We start from the raw sequence: 22,135 nt of genomic DNA, 5'->3' as shown, positions 1-22,135 counted from the left end.
TCAAAATCACGAACCGTGAGATCGTGACCTGAGCTGAAGTCGGACGCCCAACCGACTGAGCCACCCAGGCGCCCCATCAAGATTCTTGATGTGGACAGGCCCCGTTCAGCCCGAACTCCTAAATAAGGAGAGAAGATCCTTTATCTCCAGACATTCACACCTAGGGGCTCTGGTTGGGCTTTGCTTTCAATGTTTTTTCTATCATTTCCACAGCAAGAAATTACACGAGCTCACTGAAATACACCGGCTTCCTACAACGCAAGCTGGTTAGTTAGGTCCCGTGGCAGAAGCACTACCACCCCAGACATCCTAACAGGACACGGTCTAAGAGATTTTCCTCAGTGAGAAGTTCTGGATGCACAAGCAAGGGTTCTTCCCACTCTGACACTCCGACGGCTAATTAGGATCATTATGCTAATAATAATGCTATACTCTCTGACGGCTATAACGTCAGGAACACATTCCTCTCCTTTTGAAGTGCTTTGTTCTCTCCAGGCTGGGAAGGTGAAGGAGAAATACATAAATATTTTCCATCTCATTAAATTTAAATTCAAATTCATGTTCCCCCGCCCCAAATCAGTGTCCAAACGAAGTTTCTCTCTGACATAAAAGAAAGTTTCATTTTTCCAAGGGACACCACCCAGAGAACATCGTTTCGATTTTCCTTATGCCGGTAAGGAAGCACATTAGAAACACATAGATAAGTGCTTCGTCTATGTAGCTTGACTATATTTATCTCCTCGTTCTTTATTTAATGAGCCTCTAGAATGAGGACAACACAGCCAAGTTGGCAGGGGGCGTGGCGCAGCCTTGGGCTTGCTTCCCAAGGCTCTGTAAAGACAAAGGGGGTTGGCTTTCGTGTCTCCTCTGTTGCCCCCTTGTCACTGTCGGTTAGTACCAACCTAGACACAGCTAGAGTTAGGAGGGCGGGGAGCAGACTGGATCACCATCCCGGACAACCAGAGGGGGGTGCACAGGAATGCCGAAATCTCCCTAGTGAGCCCTGCAAATTCCTATGGGGCTATGATGAATGACTCCGGGAACCCAGAAGCCCAGAATTTCAGTGTGAGACCAGAATCTGGGAAAACCATGCATTTGAAGGTGCATACAAATGACCTGCACACCTGAATAAAATGCCAATTTGGACTCAGGAATTCTGGGATGGGGCTCCAGAGTCTCCCTTTCTATTTCCCAGGTGATACTACAGAGCCTTGGCTCTTTCTGTGAGTAGCAAGGATCTTATTATCCAATCCTCTCCGATTAGACGGCGAATGAGCCCCGAGAAGTTGGGGAACGCACTTGATGGAGGTCACCTGGCTGCTGAATGAATCAGAGGGCTTTTGTTCTAGTCCTAACTCTTGCCACCATTAATTGCTTTTTCTCTGATTTACGCATTGCTGCCCCCTCCAAAACGAAAATCCTGAACAAAGCAGGTAATGGTAAAATCCAAGAGTCCATTACAATATTTGGTACAGAGAGACAGTGCGAAGGGGTAGGAAAGCTACAAAGAGTTGCTAGAACACTTGGACTTCAGCTAAACCTGGAAGCGATCACCAGTCTGCCGATGCCCTACTCCTGCAACCCAGAAGCAAGGGTGGCAGGTTAGAAGGCTGGTAAGAACTGTAAGAACTCGGGGGCTGAGACAGTTTTACGACTCCCCATTTGCATGAGTCTCTTGAGGCACAGATTAGGCGTCATGCATTTTTGTGGCTAATCGGTAATGCATTTCCTCTTCCTTTCAATTATTCAATAAATGTATCTTCCCAGTTAAGCTTTTCCATCTTGACAGTCAATTTGTCTTACTGTGCTTCTCCAAAATTGGCATGAACACATTAAAAAAAAAATCATTTTGTATTGCTCTGTGTGCTCGGAGTTTGCCAAAGGATGAAATTTGCTGAGGTTGAAAGAAATAAGAATGTGCAAATGGACCAGTCTTATTTACAAGTGTTACTCATCACATTTTGGGGTTTTAGAATCGCCCTTCTTGTGATTATAAAAATAACACATCATGCTTATAATAAAATACATGCAAATTAAAATGACACTGCACAGTATACAGTAAAAAGGGTGAATTTACTACATGTAAACTATATCTCAATAAACTTGACTCAGGGGCGCCTGGGTGGCTCAGTCAGGTAAGCGTCTGACTCTTGATTTCTGGCCCAGGTCATAATCTCGTGGTTTTGTGAGTTCGAGCCCCACGTTCGGCTCCGTGCTGAGAGTGAGGCTGCTTGAGATTCTCCCTCTCTCTCTGCCCCTCCCCTGCTCACACCCCTCTTTCTCAAAAATACATAATAAATAAGAAACTTTAAAAAATGTTAAAAAAAAATAACCTTGACTCAAACACAATACATTTTTTTTTTTTTTAAAGATAAGGGCAGATTAGGAAAACTCCTGTTTCCTTTCGATACACATCTGATACAAGTTCCTTGGGGAAAATGGGTACACGATTGTACTTTACTAGTAGAATAGAAAGCCCACAACTTCAGTGGAGGGTAATTTGGCAACACTTGGCCAAGAAACTCATGGAATTCTTTTGACTGGAGCCCTATAGACACAATGAAACAACATCATGGTTTGAATCGCAAATTTGGAAAGAAAGAGGAACTTGGACATTGGTTACGTACAAATCTGGTACCATGTGATCATGTTACCTATTAAAAAAAAACAAATTTTTTTTAAAGTAGGCTCCACACCCCAACCCAGCACAGAGCCCAGTGTGGGTGGGGTTTGAACTCAAGACCCCGAGATCAACATCTGAGCCAGATCAAGAGCCGGACACCTAACCAACTGAGCCACCCAGGTGCCCCTTACCTATTAAAAATTTAAAAAGAAAACTGGTCATGCATTAAAAAAGTCTGAGCATGGAACAAAAAAAAACATAGCAAACAAAACTGAGAATGTGAATAGCGGTATGACCACAAATATGGAGAGTATATTTTCTTTTTTTTTTTCAACGTTTATTTATTTTTTTTGGGACAGAGAGAGACAGAGCATGAACGGGGGAGGGGCAGAGAGAGAGGGAGACACAGAACCGGAAACAGGCTCCAGGCTCCGAGCCATCAGCCCAGAGCCCGACGCGGGGCTCGAACTCACGGACCGCGAGATCGTGACCTGGCTGAAGTCGGACGCTTAACCGACTGCGCCACCCAGGCGCCCCTAGAGAGTATATTTTCTATAAGATAAGAAAATATAACGCATGAGTTTATAATAAATTTGAAAATAAGTGGATTTTATGAAAAGATCTCAACTACTAAAACTGACTCAAAAACAAATAAATCTGATCATAAAAGTAAACTGGAAAATGCCTCAATGGTCAGCACCTTCCCTTCAACCCAGAAATATGTACCAGGTATATTTGGTGTTATAGACAATGTGGACTATACCTGTAAGAAACACAATATTCTTGTCATTGAAATTAAAAACTAACAGGGGTGCCCGGGTGGCTCAGTCGGTTAAGCATCCGACTTCAGCTCAGGTCATGATCTCACAGTCCACGAGCTCGAGCCCCGTTCGAGCCTCGTGTCATGGGCTGTCAGCACAGAGTCTGGAGCCTGTTTCCGATTCTGTGTCTCCCTCTCTCTCTCTGCCCTCCTCCGCTGGCACTGTCTCTCTCTCAAAAATAAATAAACATTAAAATTTTTTTTAAAATTGAAAACCAACAGCAATACAAAAAAAAGGAAGAGGCAAAAACTATTTACAAAATAATAATAATAGTCTAGCTAGAAAACACAATCAGATGAGAAATGTATGAGAATAAGAGAACTCAGTAAAATATGCAAATAAAAAAACTCCACACACGTTAGTAGCTTTTCTACATACCAGCAATAGTGAACAGAAAGTAAAATTTAAAAATGAGCCCCTTTATAATAACAAAAATCATGTAATACTTGGGGACAAACCTAACAAGAAAATGACAGGGCCCATAAAGTCTCAGAAATGTACCTCCAAAATGCTTTGAGAACTTCTATGTTCAAACTTCTATGTTTTATGATGAGAGAGAGAGAGAGAGAGAAAGAAAGAAAGAGAGAGAGAGAGAAGGGGAAGAAAGAGAGAGGGGGGGAGAAAGAGAAAGAGAGAAAGAGAGAGAGAGGAGAGAGAGAGAGAGAGAGAGAGAGAGAGAGAGAGAGAGAAACAAGTCAAAGTCATGTAAGAGGTGGTTCTCCTTCGAGGATACCACCCCTAGTGGAGTTCTCAAACTCTGTGGAGTGGGATTGGCTGTCACAGTGGCTGGACAGCACTGGTGGCTCTTAGGGACATTAGAAGGACAAGGCCACACATCTCAGTTAATGTTCTAAAATCCCACTGGACATTTGCACGGCTGAAAAATCTAGAACCTAACTCTGTTTTTGCATATGAACGCAAAATAACTTTTGTATAGTGTTAATACACTGGATTTTCCAGGAATGCAACCACTGTACGCCCCCGTGTCTGTGATGTCATGTCTTGTCACGAACAACCCACAGTTAGTTGTTCACCATTTGGGTAAATCATGACACCAATGGTACGGCTAATCCTGGCATTTGAATTATCAAGACCCACGGACCTGTATGAATCTGCTTTTGCAGCAGCCATATTTATATACCACCCTATGTACAGATTCAAACATCTGACCATTTCGTTGTCTTCTAATGTAAATATTTACATACTTAAAATCATGTCACGCTATTATAAATTACTTGCTACTTGTTTCTCCTTTACTTTTCATTTAGGGTTTTGTGTGCATTTTTAAATCATGTGTATAGATAAGAATTTGACTATATATTTTGTTCCAGAAAGTAAAAAATAAGAACACATTATGTTTTTTAATTGTTTTTTGAATGTTTGTTTATTTTTGTAGGAGAGAGAGACAGAGTGTGAGCAGGGGAGGGGCAGAGAGAGAGGGAGACACAGAATCGGAAGCAGGCTCCAGGCTCGGAGCTGTCAGCACAGAGCTTGACGTGGGGCTCGAACTCCCAAACCGTGAGATCATGACCTGAGCCAAAGTCGGCCGCTTAGCTGACTGAGCCACCCAGGTGCCCCTAAATGTTTCTTATATTACACAAAAAGGGCATTGGGAGTGGTAGGGTTGAGATTTGCTGTGTTATGCCCCTGTGATGAACTACTATGTTTCCAGACGTCCAATATCTTACGGCAAAATACGCTTAAGTACTTCAAAGGGTTGTTGTAAAAATTAAGTTCTTTCCATGAGGTAGAGCACAAACTAAACGATCAGTGTTCCCAAAACTACAGTTGAAAATAGTTTCATGGAAAACATTTCCTCACAAAATTACTACCAAGTAAAATGAAGGGCACTATCACCAGTATGGACTCTCAAAAATGAAAATTACCTGTATACGTGGGTATACGCAGGCATATGATTAGAAAGATATGCATCAAAATGTTCATCGTAATCCCATCATTCAGAAACAACCACAGCTTTTCATTTTAAAAATTTTCTTTTTTTTTTAACTTTCCAAAACAAGCTTGAACACCTTCTTGTCTATTCTTTTACCTCAAACAAAATCTCCTTTTAGCAAAGACTGAGTATTTTGTATATACTTATTACAAGAGGGTTGATGGGGCGGGCGGGGGAAGGGGAGAATGGGTGACAGGCATTGAGGAGAGCACTTGTTGGAATGAGCACTGGGTGTTGTATGTAAGCGATGCATCACGGGAATCTAGTAAATATGTACTATTATCGTAAAAGAAAAAAAAAAAGGCATTACAGCTGACCCCTGAACAGGATAGGTTTGAACTGCGCAGGCCCACGTACATGTAGATTTTTTTTTTAAATATAAATACAGTACAATACCGTGAATGTATTTTCCCTTCCTTATAATCTGCTTAATATTTTCTTTTCTCTGGGCTTACTTTAGTGTAAGAAGACACTATAATACATATACAAAATATGTGTCAAACAACAGTTTATGTTACTGGTGAGGCTTCTGGTCAACAGTAGGCTGTTAGTAAAGTGTTTGGGTAGGTAAAGGTTAACTGCATTTTTGACTGTGTAGGAGGGGGTGCCAGGGCTCCGAATCCCAGGTGGTTCAAGGGTCAACTATGTATTTTTTTTTTAACATTTATTCATTTTTGCGAGACACACACAGAGAGAGAGAGAGAGAGAGAGAGAGAGAGAGAGAGCACATGATCTGAGATCTGAGGAGGGGCAGAGAGAGAGGGGGACACAGAAACTGAAGCAGGCTCCAGCCTCTGAGCTGTCAGCACAGAGCCTGACACGGGGTTAGTGTCCCACAAACCGTGAGATCCTGACCTGAGCTGAAGTCAGACGCTTAACCGACTGAGCCACCTAGGTGCCCCTGAACTGTGTGTTTTTAAATGAGTCCCTTCACGGACAATCTAACTGCACCATCGAAGAAGTCAATTCAGAAAGTGACTTTATTCTAGTCAAACTGCTTTACCCACTAGACAGAATTTTTTTAAAAAAGCTCTTTACCTGGAGGACAGATAAATATTTGCCTTTCAGAAATGGGGATAGGATATGGCCTTCTATCTCCTCTGCAACATTTCCAACTGGTTCTAACTGGGTGTATTTGGACAGAAAGGAACTGGGGGATGTTGATGATTAAGGAGGAAGAAGAGAAGTGGGAAGAATTCCCCTAAGGCACATTTCTGTGCTTCATGTCTTCCCATGTCTTTATACTCGATTAGAGAGCCCTATTATGGTGTGCTCATGACAAGGTCATTACTGCAGCAAATATGCACAAGCCTTAAAGACAACAAGGAAACTACGTGGGGCACTGGCCATTAGGCAATGTGTCCATCCATCTTTTCAAATGTCTGACCCACAGCACCTAGATACAGGTGTGTCCTATTTTTACATTACATACAGCCTTCTAGTTAACGGCTTTACATACATTACATAGAGCCTTCTAGTTAGCAGCTCCATTTATTTGTCCAAATGACAGAGCCACCAAGACCTCACCACACAGATGGAGTGAAGACTGCATCCAAATAAGGTGTGGTGGGGGAAGGACCCAGACTTTAAATTAAGGCAGAGTGGAAACATTAATAAATGCTGAAAATGTTCAACATTAGAAAGCCCAGAAACATACGCAAGTGTCCTATTTCTGTGAATTCAACACTGAATTATTTAAAGTTACTAGCCATATCCATTCCTTGAACACCTTCTTGTCTATTCTTTTACCTCAAACAAAATCTCCTTTTAGCAAAGACTGCGTATTTTGTATATACTTATTACAACAAGAGGGTTGATGGGGCGGGCGGGGGAAGGGGAGAACGGGTGACAGGCATTGAGGAGAGCACTTGTTGGAATGAGCATTGGGTGTTGTATGTGAGCAATGCGTCACGGGAATCTACCCCCCAAACCAAGAGCACACTGTATACACAGTTTGTTAGCTAACTTGACAATGAATGGTATTCATAAAATAAAATAAAATAAAATAAAATAAAATAAAATAAAATAAAATAAAGTAAAGTAAAGTAAAGTAAAATAAAATAAAATAAAGTAAAGTAAAATAAAATAAAATAAAATAAAGTAAAATAAAAACAAATTTTGCACTACTGAATTAATTCAGCAATACTCTGAACTCTCCCCAAGTTTTGGATTCTGTCCCCAGAGCTCTGCATTGCAATGGTGTTCTGCAGAAAAGGTCTACCTCCTCTAACATACACCTTTCTTTATTTTCCTCCTCTCCGTCTTTTCTTCAAATCATTAAACAGAGACCAGTTTGTTCCATTAGCAGATTCAATTACTCGAACGAATGGAAGGATGACATTCAGCCTCGCAGCTCTTCTGCTCGGTCACTGAAACTGTACAAATAAATTGAGGAAAACCCACTGTTTGTTCAAGGCAAATTAATTTTCAAACACTGCAAGAGTGGGAGATCAGGGGAATGGTGGGTGCTTGGCAGGGCTCAGAGAGATTCCATTTTGTGCTTGTCATTTTGTGTAAACATTAATTACCATCTGGGAGGCTAAGCTGTGGGCTGAAGTCTGTATCGCAAACCTCCGAGGGCCTCCAGGGCTCCTAGTAAAAGCAAAATCCTAAACAGGAAAAAATAGCCGTTGTATCTTCCAAAACACCAGCAAACCTACTGGGAAAGCTGTGTGGGGACCCGCAGGTTAGAGGCTGACATTATCAGACAAGCTACTTTGGCTATCACCTAGGTTCCAAGATTAACCTACGACAGGCATTGAAGAAAAATCGACAGACTACAGGTCAATGTACTCAAACCTATTTCAAGTTTATTCCTCGTAAGCCTCGCACCACGAAAAGCATCCACCCTTAAGCGTACGCCCGTGTTTCTTTCTGATGCCTTAAGGCCAAAAATCTGCCTTCGGCCTTGAATGTGCAGACTGCAGCCCACTAGGATGGCTTCCGCCTGCAGAATGATGTGGCCTTGAAGGTCAACCTGGGCTTGCACTGTATTTCTTTTGCAGTCTCTTAGCAAATCGGAGCAAAGGCGAACTGTTTCTCCTCCAAAAGGAGGAGAAAAGTAGACTGTGACCTATCGGGGGTAGAGATGGGGGCATCAAAAAGTCTTGAAAAAGCCCTAGAGTGTCAATGTCATATATATAATTGGCTTTTCTCACTTCATACAAAGGAAAGACTAGTGTCCCTTCGTGTGCCCAGCCCTGTGCTCGGCCCTGAGGCTACAAAGGCGAACGAGAGACGGCCCCAGACTCCCAGGAGCTGGCGTAGAACAGGTACCGAGGGAAAAGTATGGAAGTGGCAGGAAACCTTCGGCCTTCTAGGTCAGTGTCCGTTATCTGTGAGGTTCAGAGATAAGCTTAGCTAATCAGAGCTAATGAAGATCTCTATATATCTTATCGATTTGGAGTTATTGATGGTAGGGCACTTTTATCCCGCTGTATGGGCCCCAAGGATCAGTCTTGGGCCCAAAGCAACTGAACGGACGCCATGTGCAGGCCTGATGGGAGAGTCAAGGTATCGAAGGATAAAATCTCCAATCACGTCAGCACCCTGGAAAAACTCCAAGTACTAGTTTCAGAGAAAGCCCAAGCTTTTGCACTTTGGCCTCAAAGACAGATCCCCATTATTCTTCCTTGGGTCCTCCAGCCGGCCTCCATATTCATCACCTGGACAAGATCACCTCCTGCTTGCTTTCCATCCCCCGTGCCTCTCTGCCTCTGCCCTCCAGCGGCTGGGTCTCAGTCGCCTGGCCTGTCCTCATCAGCCCTGTCTGGCTGTGGACCGGGTGCCCCCACACGACGCTGGGCATGTTCACACACACAGGCACAGCCACCTTTAAAACCAGTGCCCACTCTGGCGCCTGGGTGGCTCAGTCGGTTGAGCATCCGACTCGTAATTCCATTTCGGGTGGTGATCTCGCGGTTCGTGGGTTCGAGCCCCATCTTGGGCTCCGCGCTGAACAGCGCAGAGCCTGCTTGGGATTTTCTCTCTACTTGTCTCTCTGCCCCTCCCCAGGTCACGCAAACACATTCTCTCTCTCTCTCTCTCTCAAAAGAAATTAATAAACTTCAATAAAAATAAAAATAAAATAAGATTAAATGTTTTTTAAAAAAAGCAAAAAAAAGAAAAAGAAAAAGAAAAACCTAACAAGATACTTCTGGGTTCTAACAAGGGAAAGTTCTAAAAGGACTTTCAACCCCAAGTCTGTATTCATGCAACACAGCCTGCCTGCTCTCCATAAACAGCAAATCTAAGGAACAAGGCTCTCACCCTAACAAAAGCCACAGCACACATTCCTTAGACTGGAGGACAACAAGGAGCCCATTTGCTTATTTTGGAAGTTCTCCAGGAGGTGGGACCAAAGCACTGAAAACGAATTACAACTTTAGGTGTTTGGTTTGAAAAACAGTCTTCCTGGTACCTAATCGTCCTATCTTTCACACACAGAACAATCAAGTGAGGCTGTGAGGGAGAAGCAAAGAATGTGGCAAGACAGCCCTCCCTCCAACATTTTCATTGCTAAGGAAAGCGAGGACTCCAAAGCTGTCAAGCTTACAGATCTGTTTGCAGACGTGACACCTTCCTCCTATAATACCGTGGCTTGCTGCTAACTTCTAACGTCTTCGCCTGAGGGTTTCCCGTCCACAGTCAGAAGGGGCAATAATCGTGAGGCTAATCTGATCCTGGTCACCTTCTGAGGCTTTGGTGTATCGCGTCCTTGGCATCTGGTCTTTTACTGGAATAAGCAACCTTTCTTGGATCTGTACATGTCTGTGGTATTAACATGTTCATGATATGGGGCCAGAGAATGAGACATGTGGCCAGTAACATTCACGCTCTAAGAGGTCAGTGTGCCCGTCAAGGTTGGCAAAGGTTGGCTTGTAGGGTTTAAACCTTATTTTCAACACTGTGAATTTTACCAAAGATGATTTTCTCAAGGACAAAGGTAAAAAGCCACCAGTACCAGAGATGTACTAAAATTTTATCAATCACTCTAACTTCTTGCTTTGCACACTGTGACCCGTTTTACCTGACTTCAGGCACAGATTAGACAATCACTGGGACCCTGAGTAAAGAGGCTGGGATGGGGGTTATGAGGACGGGAAGTTAGAATTTCCCTCCCGTGAGTCGAGTCTATCCTAGGCTTTTCTCAGCTCCCTGGCCCTACATACAAAAACTCCCTGGCCCCGTTTCTTAACCTTCCGCAACGCAGGGATGACGTAAGTTACAGTCAACACTGGCTTATTCTCTCACTGCTTCAGAGTCTGCAACTACAATGCACACTTCATCCTTCTAGAACGCGAGTGTCACCTGCATCATCCAACATCCCTCCATCTACTTCTTTTCCCTCAAAACCACCTTCTCCTCAGGGTCCAGGTATCAAAGAGAAGGTCTCAGGTTACCCTAGTATGCAGGAGTGATGAGAACCTTTGTGATTCCTCATAGTGGCCAGGAAGTTTTTCTGTTCTGGAGAGAAGGGAGGAGGGGATCACAGATGCAAGGCGGGTGGATCACTCTGGCCCCTGCTGTGCCCTGAGAGCTGCAGAGGAAGAGGGGGAGGTTCATTCCCACGGGCACGATCAGGGCCCTCAGGTCTCTACCAAGTTCACGCTGCTGTCACTCGGTGAGTAGCAGAGGAGGAGGCTCTTCCTTCAAAGCATCATCAAATATCCTAAAACCAATGTTTCTGCAGTGCACTGTGGGAAAACTCCAAGAGCCACTCCCATCCTGTTCTCAGCAGGTCACTACAAGAAGTGGGTTTTGCCTTGGGAAATAGCGTGCGTTCATTTGGCAAGGAAAGTTCCGTCAGCTTTCAGACATGCCCGCCCGTACTCCTGAGGACAGATGACGAATCTCCCCAAGTCTGTTCAAACAACCTGCTGTGGCCCATGGGACCTGGGTGTTGCCAAACGCCGGCAATCTGTCTGACTAGCTTATGGGTGAGCACCACAGATGCCTCTAGAATGAATCTGTGCGAGCTGCTTGTTTGTGCCTGATATCATAGAGCCTGTGATTGTTTAAAGGAGAGAGATCAGGGAAGAGAGGACTCTTGACAGTTTCTCTAAGGCACTTTTGACTTTCTGGTCCCAAACCATCCACCCCCTCGTACTATGATTCCAGGGTGTTCTATAACCTCGCTATTCCAAGTGTGGCGCCCAGATCAGCAACGCTAGCATCACCTAGATGTTGTCATGGAGTTCAATTTGCAGCCCCCGTCCACACGCAAGTTCAAGTTTGCAAAGCACTGTTCCACAGACTACTGGGAAAGCCTCAGCCGGCACTGTTGCCGAGGGATGCCATCCACAAGGTCACCAGTCCTTCAGTGTCTCCCCCTCCCAAAGGCCACTGTTGGAAATTACTTCTTCCATTCCTTCCCGGGTGGGTTCTCTACCAGCATGTAGGCTGCTGGAGGGGCGGGGTGGTGGGAGACGATTAGAAGCTGCCTCTGGTACCAGACAGATTAGACAATCTGTCTAGTAGTCGTGAAAGCTCTTGTGAATTCAACAACAGCGAGCTCTTATTCGTGGTGATTATTAACCATCCTGGCTCCATGCACATTCACCACGTAGAACGGGGAGTTAGAGTCTTGCCTGTAAGCACGGCCGTGAGGCACCTTCAAGGCCCTGATGACTGTCCCATGGAAGAGGAAGCAGACCTTCTGCGAATGACGTCACGGGCAGAGCTAAGACCAAAGGATGTGTATTGCAGAGCAAACTTTCCACCTGTGATGGCCTCGGCTGCCATAGGGGAACAAGCTAATGTTCTAATTGGCTCTTCGCTGGGCATGGCAAGGGACCACTCATGTCAAGAATGACCATGACAAAAACTCTGAGGAGTTAGTTGTGGAACGGAGACTGGACTACATGACTTCTGAGATCCCATGAGTTCCCTAACAAGCCGCTGGTAGCATGCCCCTGGGAAGAACAGAATCATTTGTGTACTTTCCTTTCTCCCGTTCCAGAACTCAGTCTTCTCAAACATTTCACCTGTAGGTTAACAAACACTATCCACTTGATTTGCACGGATTTTGACATACGCCACATCTTAAGTTATAAACTAAGGATCCCTACACCAAAGAGTTTTTTCTTAAGGAGCAGAAGGAGAAAATGTGCTTATTCCCCGCCATGACTTTTGTGAAGCTGAAAGAGGTTTTTAAAACTGGGGTGTGTGTTTGTGTATGTGTGGGGGTGTATGGGAGGAGGGGTGTTGCTCTGTTCCCTATATTTGAAATATTTTATCTTTTTTTAGGGAACATATCTACCCATCCTTAAAGTGATTTTCTGTAAACCATCCATGTAATCATCATCCTCAATTTATCCTAGAAAGAGGAAACATGTTCAGATACAAAATTTGAAGCACCGGGTCGATAAGGCAGTCCAGGAAGGCAGTGAGGAGGACAAGGCCATCGGCCCTTTAGAAACTACCTATCCGTGGGGCTCCACAGAGGAATGGCTAGCACTCTGGACTCTGAAACTACCTGTCTGCTTGACTTGCCTCTCAAACCTGAAATGCTACAATCACTCTCCAGAAATAAACCGTGGGAAGTTGTAATAACTGTCCTCGGGAACCGGAGTCAGTGACCAAAACCGTAGTGCTGCCTCCCACTTCCAACTATAATCCCGGAAGGCAAATGTCCCAAGTGGAGGCTTGCAACTTGGGCTGTCGCAATGGCTTCCACCCTCCTGCAATTTACCTGAACTTTATCTTCAGAAATGTCTTCAAACCGGAATGGCAAAAGGCAAAATACGGCACCCGTTTTGTTTCTTTTCCAAATTCCCAAAGACCGCGTGCACCTGACCGTCCCACCATCATCCCTGGCTCGATGTGACTAAAATGAAGTCTATCCCTGCCTACTTCCACTCTGGCTCCCCCCGTACCCACCATCAAAGCTCAGAGTCATAGCACTTATCTATTTGCAGTCCCCCTTAACGTTAATCAATGGCTCAGGTGTGAATTATTGCTTCTGATGACCATGCGGTCATGTCAATCCGGTTTGAAACTCTCCAATGGCTTCTCCCCATACGTAGAATAAAGCCCCAGCTCCTCTCCATGGCCCTCTGTTGTACTCTTGCTCTGTTCCGGATAACCATCCAGGATTTCGGTCTCCCGCTCTGTCCCCTCTACACACATACAGGTGCTTCTGAATTCTGCCTTTCGAAGCCCTGTTTTAGTCAAACGACCTCGCTAAACCTTCTCCAGGCACCAGAGCCCCTGGCCCCCCCCCCACCCAACCCTCTGAAGAACTTCTAGAGACTAAACGCCCAGGGAACTTACTAGGCATTTACTAGATACTCTACTGGTGTTTTAGTACATGTGACTAGTTTCAGAGAGGAGGAGGGACCGCTTAAAATCTGTGCCTTCATTTCAATCCCAAACACAATGCCTTCCATATATAGTGAGTACTTGGCAAATATTTGATTTCTGTAGCCACATAATAATCAATTTACAAAATCTAAGTAAGTTTCTTTATATCTGCAATTCAAAAAGAAAAAAACCGCTATAATGAGAAAAATACTCAATAAACAATTACACATTAAGCCAGAAAAATCATGTCTCTTTGGAGTCATTTCCATAATTGAACATTATACTGCAATAAAATAATAGTATATAACACAAGCAAATGTAAAATAATTGGAAGCTATTATGAAGTTTAAGCATCCATTTTTGATATATAATAAAACTAATGTTCTATTTTGAATCATAAAAGATTCTAATAGTTTTGGGTTTTTTTTTTTCCTATAACAAAACAAAAGCAGGGCAATCCAAAGCACATCATGTTAAAGGAGGAATATCTTAATAATCGAAGGTAGGTAAAGCCTCTTTAGGAATATGCTTGGGGAGTCTGGGTGGCTCAGTCAGTTAAGTGTCTCTCTCTCTCTTTTTTTTAAGGTTTATTTTTTATTTTTGAGAGCAAGAGAGCACAAGCAGGGGAGAGGGCAGAGTGAGGGAGACACAGAATCCGAAGCAGGCTCCAGACTCTGAGCTCTCAGCACAGAGCCCGATGCGGGGCTTGAACTCCCGAACTGTGATATTGGGACCTGAGCCCAAGTTGGACGCTTGACTGACTGAGCCATCCACTCTTGATCTCATTTCAGGGTCTTGACCTCAGGGTTGTGAGTTCAAGCCTGCACTGGAGCCTACTTAAAAAAAAAAAAAAAAAAAAAAAGGAATATGCTTGTGGTCTGCATGCTGTCTACAGACTTTATGAGTACAAATACACAATTTTATGTGTATTGAGAAAATGTGAAAATGTACCTGGCTTCACTTGGGGACTAGTCATAGGGAGGTGTCAGAGGATTTTTATTTTTCACCTTTTATCGTATTTACACTTGCAACAGAACACGGTTTAAATCCACAAAGGTGATACAGAGTCAAGTAACTGTGCAATGGGCCTAATATACTCAATATGAGAAAACCAAAGCAAAAAACCTTTTCAAAATTAGCTCAACAGAACTGCTAAGAACTACATAGACAAATCACCCAGCAATGAAACATCAAGCACCAATAAATGCTGGTAAGAATGCTGCAATCATGGGGTCCAAAGTACATGGGGTTGAAGGGGGACAGGGTTTTGTCCTGGAAATCCCTATGGTGGCAAACACACACACACACACACACACACACACACACACACCCCAAAACTGAAACAAGGGGGATAAGATGAAGGTTTATAGAATAAAGTGTTCTACAACAAGGCAAGGGGTAAGAGTTAATTTCTTAAGCTGCAAAAAAACCCCTGCGGATTGAAAATATAATTGTTGAATCACCCTTTTCTTGAGGAAACGCATCGCTGCAGCGGAACACGAAGGAAGAGGAAAAGACAGCAAGACACGTTTTGCCAAATCAACTCAAGAACACTTAGAAGGGTAACCTGAAAGAAATTCTTCGCGTCCCCAGCTCGTTCACCCGACCTCAAGTACCGTTGAAATCTGAGATCTCGATTCTGTCGGAGGTAAAAGGTCCTCCCAAAGGAGAAAATCACCACTCGGAAGATTGCTGCCCGGTGATGATTCCCGCGGGCACCCCAGGCACTTGAACTGAACAAAGACACAAGGACATCTCAGAGCCTAAATGACAGCGTCTCTCAGTTCGTGGGGCTGTTCGCACTCTGCAACAGTCTTCCCCCAGCTCGTCCGCCGCTGCACCCAAGCACCCAGCTCGTCCGCCGCTGCACCCAAGCACCCAGCTCGTTCCAACAAGGGCACGCCCCCAGCAGCACGTGGAACTTCACCGCTACTCCCTGTGCTCACAGAGGCCACGTTGGCCGACGGAATTGAAATGTGCCGTTTGAAGATTTCCTCCTTGTTCAGGTGCCAAGGAAGGCTTTCAATCAATCTGAAGGCAGAACTGAAGGCCATTCTTAAGTCCTGACCTTAAAGACGGGAGGACTGGCTTAGAAAGAGCAACATAAAACAGAGGGCACTGGGCGAATGTCCCCAGACTGGAAATGTGCTGGCCCACAACCTAGTCCGCTCTGCCAGAGACAAATGGCTGGAAGTCATTCACCCCTGGAGTCTATTTTTAACCGCTGACACTGGTCAGTGTTTCTTTAGACCTTGATTTACTCAGATCTATAAACTGCTTTATTTTAACCACCACGCTTTGTGCACCTGATTCCAGGTGAAACTGGGGGTTTTCAAAGCATTGGGTCTAGAATTCAAATATCCCCTGAGAATGCCTACCTCCCAGGTTTAAAACAAAACTTACCTCCAAAAAGTGAGAACTTAAAACTGCTTTGCAAACAGTCAGGGCTCAAAATACACTGGTTTATTTCCTCTCCTATAGGAAAGGCGGGAGGGGGGAATGATCATTCACCCCACACTTTTAACCATCCCCTCCTGCTCTCTTCAAGTGCCACCCCGTATCTTTGGTTCAATTTCTTGTACACTAGGAATGACCAAGTCAGGCAAAGTGGCCAAGGCCAACGGGCCTGCAGGGCCCTTGCTAAGACTATGATTTTCACACAAAGGTGTGCTTCGGATACAATTTTCCAGCCAGTCAGTCAAGTGTTGGGGACTGGGGGTGAACAGATATAAACAAAATAAAACCCATCAACTGGAAAAAGAAAGCGTGTCCTGCCTAGAGGCAATGAAATCTTAATCCTCCGTAATGCACCACAAATTCCACAAACATAACCAGGGATGTGTTTCCTTCAAAACCCCAGATCAATTCACGGCAAATGCTTAAATCTTTTTGAGTACAAAGAAACACAGTTTTCCGTCTGCCCTAACAAAGACATGTAATTATAGAGCGTGCGGTCTGAAGAAGACACATCTTGGTGAGCTTGTGCAGTGCCAGATTTTATAGGTAAACACTAATGAAACAATGGGAAGTGTGTTTATGAATAGTAACTGTGGACTGGATCACCTCCATGAATAAATGGAGAGGCTGAAATAATGTAAGTTCAGTTTAGACTTCTCCCCTACATGAATGGAACTTATATCTGCCTTATGACACGCTTTGGCGAGGAGAGGCAGTAAATATATTACGGTTCAGAAATCAACTGGATTCACGTTCTGGCTTTGTCGCTCATTGGCCCAGAACTTTGAGGAAATCACTTCACCTCTTAGAGTCTTGGTTTCCTCATCTGAACTGAATAGAAGCCTGGGCCTCCTGATTTCTGGGGTTCTTTTGAATTCCAAGAATCTGTGATCATATTGGCACATTAGCCTATTTTTTTTTTATTTTTTTTAAAACATTTATTTATTTTTGAGACAGATAGAGACAGAGCATGAGCAGGTGAAGGTCAGAGAGAGAGGGAGACACAGAATCCGAAACAGGCTCCAGGCTCCGAGCTGTCAGCCCAGAGCCCGATGCGGGGCTCGAACTCACGGACCGTGAGATCATGACCTGAGCCAAAGTTGGACGCCCAACCGACTGAGCCACCCAGGCGCCCCAGATTAGCCTATTTTTAATTAATGCCATCAACAAGTCACAACCATGTAAGTGATAGGAGGTGAAATTTTATTTTTAAACCAGAAATGGGATGGGTAAAGTACAAGTCTTTCCTCCGTGCTGTTCCTTTTTTGTTTTGCTTTGTCTTGTTTTGAGTGAAAGCAGGGAAAGGACAGAGAGAGAGAGGGGGAATCTGTCTCCCCTCAGGGCGGAGCCTGACGTGGGGCTCGATCCCACAACTGTGAAATCATGACCTGAGCCAAAATCAAGAGTCGGACGCTTAACCAACGGAGCCACCCAGGCGCCCGGAAGTAAGAGCTATTCAAACTCTAGCTTTCAAATTGTAGAGAAAGGTGCTAAATGTAACAAGAAACCAGACTCATAAAGGGCTGCACACCACTTGTTTTGAAAACATGAATTTGTTCCACTGTGAATGTTGGGTTTGCTTACGGGCAGATCCTCCCTGCAAGAAACACTAGGTGAGGGGCACCTGTGTGGCTCAGTTGGTTGAGCATCTGACTCTCGATACTGGCTCAGGTTGTGATCTCGTGGTCGTGGGATCAAGCCCTGCATCAAACTCCAAGGCGAATGTAGAACCTGCTTGGGATTCTCTCCCTCTCTCTCCCACTCTTGCTCATGCTCTCTCTCTCTCTCTCTCTCTCTCTCTCTCAAAAAAACAAACAAACCAAGAAACACTAGGTGAATGCGGAAAACAGCACCAGGCTGAACCAAGCCCACAGTGAACCACCATTCACCACACTGAATGCTCACGTTTCAAACTCCTGCCTGATACCCCGGGGCTCCCTGTACATTTGGAGCTCACCTGTCCACGTCTGGTGTCCCAATTTTCCACCTCTTCACAATAACGTGTAAGCTGCAACCCAACATCCGCCTCCACAAGCCACCTTCAGGCCTTTTTCAAGGCAAATGCCATATTCGTTGTAGCATTTATGTATTTGTATCTTATCACTTAATGCATGTAAAACTACGTTACCATTTTTATAAGGGTCCTATCTTTTAAAATTTTTATTTCTTTATTATATTTTTTAATGTTTATTTCTTTATTTTGAGAGAGAGAGAGAGAGAGAGAGAGAGCGAGCGAGCAGGCGTGGGGAGAGGCAGAGAGAGAGGGAGAGAGAATCCCAAGCAGGCTCCCAACTGTCAGCGCAGAGCCTGATGTGGGGCTCCAACTCATGAACTGTGAGATCGTGACCTGAGCTGAAATCTAGAGTCGGACGCTCAACCAACTGAGCCACCCAGGCGCACCCCTATAAGGTTCTTACTTAAAAAAAAAAAAAAAAAAAATTGTCAGTGATGAAATTTTCGTATTCCTAACTCATTTTATCCCTAAGCCCTACAGTTTCAATTATTCCATTGTGCACAGCACAGTGATTTTTTTAGGAACACATAAGCAACGTTGCAGCAGAACTGACTATGCAAACAAGTAAATGCATGACAGAGAGAACCTCCTCGTACAAAGAATGTCAAAGAATGGATCAATAGTCAGTCCAGGGCAGAGTCTAGGGCAAAGTTTCTACCGTGCTGCGAAAGGCATCCAGGTACTGTCCTCTTCGACTTACTTAGCAATGAACTTATTTATTACTAGGCAGAAATTGAGAGAATGAATATTTTTGAATCATTCACTCAACGCAAATATAGTAAGCCTACTTACTCTAAGCTAAGTGTTGGAGGGAGAGGAGAAAGATGATGATAAGATAGGATTACTCTCCTGGAGGAACTCATATCTCAATGGAAGAAAGACATAAATAGCTATCATGTAATGTAGCAAAAGCTCTAATAAATGTAGCACAAAGTCCTCTGCAATCTCAAAGGAAGGAAGGACTAACTCTCAATGACAGAAATATGAATCCTCAAAGCTTAACAAGCTGAAATAAGTGATGGGTTAAAAGAAAAAACAAAACTAAGCAAACACACCCCAAAGGAACTACAATAGCACCAATTGTTAAGTGTGTACTTAGAATCTTCAGGTCTTTTAAAAATCTGCCCCTACTAAGCCTTGCCTCTCCTTTCCTTTACTTGAAAACAGCTGGTACCTGCATTCACTTTGTGGTAAGCTCCAATCAGCCCAAAGCCATTCCAATGCGAGTTTTGGCTGCCTTAATAAAAACGTATCACCGAGCAAACGGGGGTGATAGGTACTGGTTACACCACATCGGGAGCATCGAGTTCTGCAGACCTTACTCTAAGGGGGCCGTAGGTAAGCTGGAACGAATTCAGAGGATGACGGACAGAATCAAAGCCTCGTCTCCTTGGTCCTGGCTGCAGGAAGGGGGAAAGGGAGGAGGGCAGGAAACACAGAGGCTGTCTTTGGAAGAGAAAGTAGACTTCTCTTACATGGCTCCAAGGGGAAAGCGCTCCATGGGAAACAGACGTCAGCCCAAGAAAGACGAGACTTTTGTCGCAGGCTGCCTAAAGACAGAACGGAGCTCCTGGAAAGGTGTCTCGGGGGTGTTCAAGCACAGGCTTTGTGACCAGCTGGCGTGGAAGCGACAGACAGAAGATTTACAAACGCCTGACCTTTCTCAGATCTTTCCCCAGTCAAAAGCTTCCATGATTCCAGTTATTAAAAATTGGCTTTCTGATTCTAAGGCAAGCTACAATTCTTCTCCACCTCCTAACTTTAGAGCCAGACACGAAAATCATGCCGTCTGGTGCTCCTTTAGAGACAAAGAGTCTATGCTACAGGCAGAACAAAAAGTGTAAGAGAGGGGACACGGGGAGCACCCACAGGTACTCAATCCATCATCTTTCGCCTATACAATGCATCCACCGACCAAACACTTTCCGTCAAAACCACGATGAGCTATCCCCCCACACCTGTCGGAATGGCTATGCTCAAAAAGACAAGAAACAAAGTGTTGGCGAGGATGTGGAGAGAAGGGACCCCTCGTGCACTGTTGGCGGGAACATAACTTGGAAGGTCTTCCAACAATTAAAAACAGAACCACTATATGATCTGGCAATTCCCCTGCTGGATTATGTATTTGAAGAAAATAAAAGCACTAATTTGGAAAGATTCTTGCACCCTCATGTTCACTGCACGTTAACAGCGAGGACACGGAAGCAGCCCAAGTGTCCGTCGACTGGCGAAAGGATAAAGAAGACGTGGCATACGGATCCCGTGGAATATCACTCAGCCACAAAGAAGAATGAAATCTTGCCATCTGCTGCAACGTGGACAGACCTTGAAGGTATTACACGACGTGAAATAACTCAGAGAAAGAAAAATCCTGCAAGATTTCCCTTACGTGTGATACCTACGAAACAAAACAAAACTCACAGAGACCAGATTGGTGTCCCCTTACAAGGAGAGGCAGGTTGAGAGGTGACATGGGTGAAGGGCATGAAGAGATACAAACTTCCAGTTACAAAAGAAATGAGTCACGGGAATGTTAATACACAGCATGGGTATTAATACCGTAGTAGCTTTGTACGGGGACAGACGGCACTTAACCGTGGTGATCAGTTCGCAACGCGCCCAAGTGTCAAAACCCACAAAATACTGTACGTACTTCAATAAAAAACAAAATCGAAGACTTTCCGTTTCCTCTTCTCTGGATCCTTTAACACACACCTCCGTGAGGGCGACAAGGGCACACGTAAGGAGACAGGGTTGCCTTCACATCTCTGCACGGCTAAGCTGTGCTCTGACGGTGCCTGTGGGCTCTCTTGTGAGCCCAGGCGATTCTCAGAGGACAGTTCATTCCAACTCAAGGCGAGTGGCTAGTAAAAGCCCATCTAGATTTCTTTCTGGATCAAGATTTCTGGTGTGGGTACCCAAGCCCTTCCCTCGGTTAGATGTTTCCACGGCCGGCACGTAGGGAAGACAGAAAAAGATCCGCACGGAACCCCGCTCATTCTGGTGGTACCAGAGTGCACCTGATCCTTCCAGGTAACATGTGGATCGAAATTTCTCTACAACCGGATAGCCAAGGCAGGGCCGGAAAGGCCTCAAAAGCTTGTCAGGATGAAGGAACAACAGCAAATCAAAACTTTCCCTGGTGATGTGGCCTCCAGAAGGCAGGGGTGGGGAGGGCGACTCTGTCCATACTCGGTGCGCCACGAAGACGTGGACGACACGGAACGAGAATATTCCAGTGTGTCAAGGGCTGACGTGACTAGAAGAGCCACACAGGTGAAGATCTAACACTGTTCCTCTCCGGTTGTGAGAGACGGGATAAAATAACCTGCAAACCGCGTGAGGATCCTTTTCCTCCCTCCACTTTGAGCCCCCACTATCCCCCACTGAGCCTGGGAACCTGCCACCTTGCATCACAGATCCACTGGCCACTGTCACCCCCTGCTGTTCGTCCTGGGTAGAGGCAGAGGGCTTTCCACCGCTTCCCTTCACGCCTGCCTCCTACCTCGTGCCTCACAGCTACGCGGCTTTACGCGCACGTGGATGCCAACAAAGTGAAGAACAAACCCAACACTTCAGTACGGGGCAGGAAGGAAAAAAATGTCAATCTAAATGCTCCCATGGAGCCTTTTCATCTGTCCACGCAGCAACGCCCGTTTCTCTGACCAAGAAGACAAGACCGCCTTAAGAGTTACAAGTTCTAGCACCAAGAAAAAGAAAAGCTTCAGGTACAGAGTCGTGGAAGCACGATGTTACCCCCCGAAACTAATGGGACAGTGTCTGTCAGCTATACTTCAATTAACAAAAAAAAAAAAAAAAAAGAGGGGGCACGTGGGTGGCTCAGCTGGTTAAGCGTCCGACTGTTGATGTCGGCTCAGGCCACATGAGCTCACGGTCGTGAGATCGAGCCCTGCGCTGTGCTCCGCGCTGGGCGTGGCGCCTGCTTAAGATTCTCTCTCTGC

At 44.9% G+C, this 22,135-nt stretch overlaps 1 protein-coding gene and 1 non-coding gene across 3 annotated transcripts in view; one reads left to right on the top strand and one right to left on the bottom strand.

Moving 5' to 3' along the window:
• Positions 1-22,135, bottom strand: part of AUTS2 (activator of transcription and developmental regulator AUTS2) — a 1,118,970-nt gene that overhangs the window by 29,446 nt on the left and 1,067,389 nt on the right. The gene's annotated exons all lie outside the window — the stretch shown is intronic.
• On the top strand, positions 9,256-9,347 carry TRNAT-CGU (transfer RNA threonine (anticodon CGU)). Its single transcript is given in 2 exon segments — positions 9,256-9,292; positions 9,300-9,347. It is a non-coding gene; the product is annotated as a tRNA-Thr (tRNA).

Source organism: Lynx rufus, unplaced genomic scaffold, assembly GCF_022079265.1.
Source record: "Lynx rufus isolate CCGP_SWC_20201006 ecotype Redwood Valley unplaced genomic scaffold, mLynRuf1.p SCAF_27, whole genome shotgun sequence".
Classification (NCBI taxonomy): domain Eukaryota; kingdom Metazoa; phylum Chordata; class Mammalia; order Carnivora; family Felidae; genus Lynx; species Lynx rufus.
Note: the sequence above shows the minus strand (reverse complement) of the source record. Positions and strands in the feature narration are given on the sequence as shown.